Source organism: Ursus arctos, unplaced genomic scaffold (genome assembly GCF_023065955.2).
Source record: "Ursus arctos isolate Adak ecotype North America unplaced genomic scaffold, UrsArc2.0 scaffold_18, whole genome shotgun sequence".
NCBI classification, from domain to species: Eukaryota; Metazoa; Chordata; class Mammalia; order Carnivora; family Ursidae; genus Ursus; species Ursus arctos.
This window is the reverse complement of record NW_026622852.1, coordinates 57,392,744-57,398,744: the sequence shown is the minus strand read 5'-3', so window position 1 is coordinate 57,398,744 and position 6,001 is coordinate 57,392,744.

Genomic DNA, 6,001 nt, shown 5'->3' with positions numbered 1-6,001 from the left:
TACAACAGTTCATGGGGTCTCTAGCTGGCTCAGTGGGTGGAGCATCGTGCCCTTGATCTCAGGGTTGAAGTTCAAGCCTTGGGTGTAGAGATGACTTAAAGATAAAATCTTAAAAAAAAAACAAACACTCACCAGTTGCTCTTATTTATTAAGTCATAAGAGCTATTATTATAAAGGCTTGGGGCCTTTGTGATGTGAGTTCCACCTTTTTAAAAATTTGTGTTTCTTGATTTTGTTTGTGTTTTTTTTTAACCACGTGCCAAATTTTAATTTTCGTTGGTTCATATTTATTTGTCTTCGTTTAGGGCTATTAGAAAAATCTTAGGCCACACTTAGAAAGGGTCTTCCCCTCTCCAAGACGGAAATTTAGTATCTCTCTTTTATTGTGGTTTATTTATGTGTTTATCTGGGTCTGATGGAGAAGTGTCACCCCCACCTGGCAGGTGCTGGTGCCTCTGCCGGCTCCCTGCTCCCTGTAGCTAACTATTTTTAGCTATTCCTTGTCCGGCTGTTCCGGACTTTGCATTCTACCCACCACACCTGTGCTAAGAGCGCCCCTGTTCTTAGAGCCGCACAGCATCGCCTTGGTGGCTGCCCGCAGGTGGCCCTAGTGAAGAACACCAGCTGGTTTCTAGGCTTCTGCTCTCACAAACACAGCCGTTGTGAACAATATCGTTTTTTACGTGGGCAAGTGTCTCCCCAGTGTAGATCCCCACAAGTGGGTTTGCTGGGTCAGATGCAGAGTGAATCTGACTCTGGTTAAACACTACCAGATGTCCCTACCTGTGGAGACCAGTTTCTGTCCACCCCCTACTGCGGTGTTTCTGAGCCTCACCGCTCCTGGGTGATGGCACTGTAAGGAGGATAATAAAATTGAATTTAAATTGCCCCTAAAGAGAGAGGCACCTGCCTGGCTCAGTGGGCAGGGCATGGGACTCTTGATCTTGGGGTCATGAGTTCAAGCCCTATGTTGGGTATAGAGCCTACTGAAAAAAAAATTGTCCCTAAATAGAAAAATACTTAAGAGTAAGATTTTGCTGGGTTAAGGTAAGCTTTGGGAGGCCACAAGTCATTAATGTCTAAGAGGTTTTTTTTGTATCCCCAAGAACCAATTTTCACCTTCTCAGGGGCGGCATCCTGAATTCCTTGCTCCCTACTCCTCCCCCTGCCCGGAGGGGCGAGGCTCAGAAATGCAATATGGCTTTCTTCCAACGTGCACCTTTCCTCAAGTGTTTTCCCTGCAGTGGACTCTGTGGCCATGGTGTGTGTGACTCTGGCGAGAGCTCCCACTGCGTTAGGGCTGGGAGGTGCCCGTGGAGTCTGGAATCCCCTCAGTGGAGCTGGGTTGGTGCACCCTTGTATGTCACAACTCTCATGTGTCTTGTCATCCACACTTCGCCAGTTGCATTATTGCTGAGCCCCACCTCAGCCCCATCCTTTGGACTATGAAGAATGGGCCCAGGGGCACCTAGGTGGCTGTCAGTTGAGCGTCTGCCTTCAACTCGGGTCATGATCCTGGGGTCCTGGGATGGAGCCCAGCGTTGGGCTCCCTGCTCAACGGGGAGTCTGCTTCTCACTCTGCCCCTCCTCCCTGCTCCTGCACTTTTGTCATTCACTCTCTCTCAAATAAATAAAATAAAATCTTTAAAATAAAAAAATAAGAGTGCACCCATTCCCTGGGGGCTTGTCAACAAGGAGAGGCACCAGGGCAGGTGCCTGGTCCTGCAGGGCAGGGCTCAGTGCCTCCAGGAGAGGTTAACCCGGCTTTCCTGTGAGTATGGAAAGAGGAGAGTGCTTCCAGCTGTGAGCCCATCCCTGGCCAGGGCCCAATTTTGGCCTCAACAAGGTGCTTTAGGTAATCCCGCCCTGAATAACTGAGGCCTCCTCTCCACAGGCTTCTGGGGAAAGAGCGCCAACTTCTGGCTGTGGGTTCCTGTTCTTCGCTGCTGTCCTGGGCTTCTGCAGGTAAGGAGGGCGGGAGCGCTGGGGTCCGATGGCAGGTTGGGATTTCTTATGGCATATTTGACTGTAGTTCATGCAACCAGTTAGGGTTGGCCCACAATGACCAGAAGGTGTGACCAGCACTGTCGCCCTCCTTTTGCAGAGAAGAGAAGCGAGGGGACATAGTGGTGTCCCAGCCTCAGGTCCCACCACTTCACGGGGGCATGGACTCGCAGCCAGGGCTCTGCTCTGCTCCCTGATGATTTATGGGCATGGGTAGGTGCCAGGGGTGCAGAGGGCTTCTGAAGGCAGTGTTTGACAGCCTGTGAGAAACACCAGTTATATCAGCTCACGGAACTCACATCATGCTTTAGATACGTTTGGGGAAAACAGGTAACACTTTTTTTTTCTGTTTTAACCGCATTTCATTAGTTTAAAAGAAACAGTGAAGTTTATGTTTTAAAACAAACTTAGTAAAATTGCATCCCCTTAAAAAAAAATAGAATCTAGTGGATGCTTTTTCAGTTCACCCGTTCTTACCCCACAAGATAAAATTGCCCCTAGCCTCCACTTTGCCCTGGATGCTGAATGTTTGAATATATAGTTCAGATCACAAGCAGGCATTTGCATTTAGTGGTTAAGCTTTAGAACTATACACGTTTTCACTGATGACTTTTGTGAAGAAATCTGTAAGTGGGGCACCTAAGTAGCACTGTCGGTTAAGGGTCCAATTCTTCGTTTCAGCTCAGGTCGTGATCTCAGGGTCATGAGATCGAGCCTCACATTGGGATCCGTGCTTAGCAGGGAGTCTGCTTGAGATTCTCTCTCTCCCTCTCCCACTGCCCCTCCCCACACCATTTGCACTCTCTTTCTCTCTCTAAAAAAGAAGAAATATTGGATTTTTATTTTGTGCTAGGGCCTGAGCAAAATGCTGGTGGACATTCTTGTACCTTCTCTGAACAACCTATAAGATATGCATTATTATGCCCATTGTACACCTGAGAAACTAAGGCTCCGGAGGTTCAGGTGACACCCAGGTTCCAAGGCAAGAAGTGGCCAGGCCAAGATGCAGACTGTCCTTGCTGCTGGCCTCCCAGGCTACTGAAGGGGAGTCAATCTGGGCCAGCATCTCATCTCAGGGCTGACGGTCCAGCCAGTGTCTGATTTGGAAAACGATGCTCTTGGGCTGTTGGACACATCAATGCATTCACCTAGGCAGGTGTTTACTGAGCCTGGTGTGCTCTGGGGGATGTGGGGGGCACCAATATGTCACTGTCAGTGGGACAGCTCCCTGTCCTGAACAGTGTCAGGTCTAGTAGCGGAAGTAGACAGGGCTAGGCTGGCACGAGAGAGGATACAGGGTTTCCTGGATCTCCTGGAGGAAGACACCCCTTGACCTGCCAGAGCTGGACACTTGGCGGGGCTTCATAGAGCGTCTGGTCTAAGCAACAAGCAGCCACTTACGTATGGAACAGAGACGGGGGCTGGGGGGGGCGGCATGACATTCCAGGCGGTCTCTGCCCACTACATGGGGGCTGCCGACCCGCAGAGGGACCCCGTGAGCTGCCGTGCTGTCCTTCCAGGCCTGGCCCCCACTTCAGAGCTTGATCGTGGCATGCTGCGGGTCCGGGGCCGAGCTGGCTCCACGGCCCGACCCGCCAGGGATCCAGCCTCCACCCGTACTGTGTGCAGCAGGAAAACTCCGTGCTCAGAAAGCAGCCTGTCCCAAAGTCTGAGTCTTAGAACGTGTCCTCCCATGGCATGAAAATACTCTTCCTTGGAACATGAGGACCCCAGGGAGCGCCGAGAGCCCGTGGCACCTTCCTGTCATGCCTTCGAGTATTTGGAGCCACCTGTCACCGTGCCCTGCAGCTTCCCGCTGTGACCCATTCTGAAACCCCTCACCCCGTCTGGCCTGGCTGCTGCCTGCAGTGTCTGTTACAGCCAGGTGCCCAGAGTGGCGGCCCGACGGGTCTGGGGTCGGGGGCCTGCGGTCTCATGTTGGGGGTTGGGGTCGGGGGTCAGGGGTTGGGGTCTGGGCTCAGGCGTTAGGGGTCTGGTGTCGGGGGTCAGGGGTCGGGAGTCTGGCCTCTATTCTCCATCTAGGTGCCAAGGTTCTTTTGACTTACTCAACCAGCACCCTCTTCCTCTGCATTGTTCTGTGTTCACATCTCATTTTATCTTCTTTCCCCCTCATTTTGACATACCTTGGATTGCCTTTTTAATTTTTTTAGATTGATTAATGTTTAGAACCCAGAAGATACATCTGATTATTTTCTTCTTGAAAAAAGTTTTCTTTTAGAGCAGATTTTTTTCCGCCTTGGACTTTGCCTCCCCATGTGCTACTTTCATAAATTTTTTGTGGTTGTAGAATTTTTACGTGTTTTGTTTGAGTGTAACTTAAAAATCCCATCTGATGTGACTAAGCCTACATGAGCACTTTCTGGCACTTTTCAAAAGCTCACAATAAAAGCTCTTTCTTCAAATGAACATTTAAATTTTAAAAGATGACCTCAATGTGCAAAGACTGATTTAAAAATCTTTTGCTGCCTTTTTTTTTTTTAATTCACACAAACCAGGATAAATCCTAGGACAGAATTCTTTGATGGGCAAAATTATCTTCTAATTTGGCAAAAGGAAAGAGTCCCACACAGATGGACCCCCAGACTTAGCCACGTCGTTTCTGGCTCCCCGGGGTTCTGCCGCCAGGCTCCCAGGGCTGTCGTAACCTCTTCCGTCTGGTCTGTGCCCATCGGAGCCTCACCTTCCTCTCCAGGGCGTGGTGGAGAGTGGTGTCACCAGGAGAGGTGATACATAAGGGGGTCAAGTCGGGCACGGGGCAGGACGTGAATTGTGTTTTGGACGATTTGAGTTTGAGGACCTGCGGACCTCCAGGGAGCGGTCTGTGTGGAGAGAGTGTGAGGTATCCACACAGATGGGTTGCTGCAGTCTGAGAGCTGATGAGGTCCTGTGGAGGAGGGCAAGGTCATGGGGGATATGGTCTCCCGTGTTCTCCCCATGTTCTTCCCGTGGGTCCTCCTTGGCTGGCATCATCAGCTCAGGGGCATTCACATATTCACCCCTGTCTTGCTCATGCTTTCACGCCCTACACACCTGTGAGGCTCCAGCCTGGGTACCTGGGACCCGGAGGTGATTCAGGCACTGTCCCTGCCCCCAAGGTGGCAATGTGGAGAGGCTGAGGTTAGACACTCACACCCTAACCCAAATCCCACCCATGGGGCAGGGGAGGCCACTTCATAGGGACACACAGAAGCTTCCAGGGGGAGGGGATTCTTATTCTGGGACCAGCAGGGCTTGGGTGAGGGAAGTCAGGGCAGGGGAGGGGAGGGCAGGAGAGCTAGTTACGCCAAGACTGGGATTGCAGCATTACATCACACACCCCCACTGTGTTCCCAGTATTCACCCAGCGGTGGGGCCACGGGTGAGACTGTGGTTTCTTCCCTGCTCTGACACTCCGCTAGCGAGCCAGGGAGCTGGTTACCTGCCCTTTGGCTTCTGCTCTCTATGTGACAGCTTTGTTAGAAAACAGGAAGGAAGCAGGGCTCTCAACTTCAGAGTGTCCGCAGATCACCCGGGGAGCTTGTTAGAAAGAGAGATTTCTACACACACCCCTCCTCACTGCTCAGGGCTGTGCAGGGGGTCTGGAATCGCATCTAGGGGAATCTGATGCCGGGTCCCCATCCATGTCCATGCTATTGTGTTACAATGGTCCGGTTGCCTGGCAGAGGTGGAGAGGGGGCTGTCTGTTTTCTCAGGAGCCAGAGGCCAAAAGGGTCAGAATATGCATGTTAAAGTCTCAGCCTGTGTGTCCTCCAGCCCAGTCAACACTCAACTTCACGCTCTTGTTTGTCTCCCCAGCAATGTTTTCAGCCTGATTCCCGGATGGGGGCAGAGAAGAGAGTCTCAAAGGTAATGGCCGAGTCTTCGGAGTCAGGGTGATTCCTTCTAGAAAGATCTAGAACAGAAGTAGAAATACACGTATGTATTGAACTGGAGGTAATTATAGCAAAAGAGATACTCAGGGAGGGATGGCACGCGG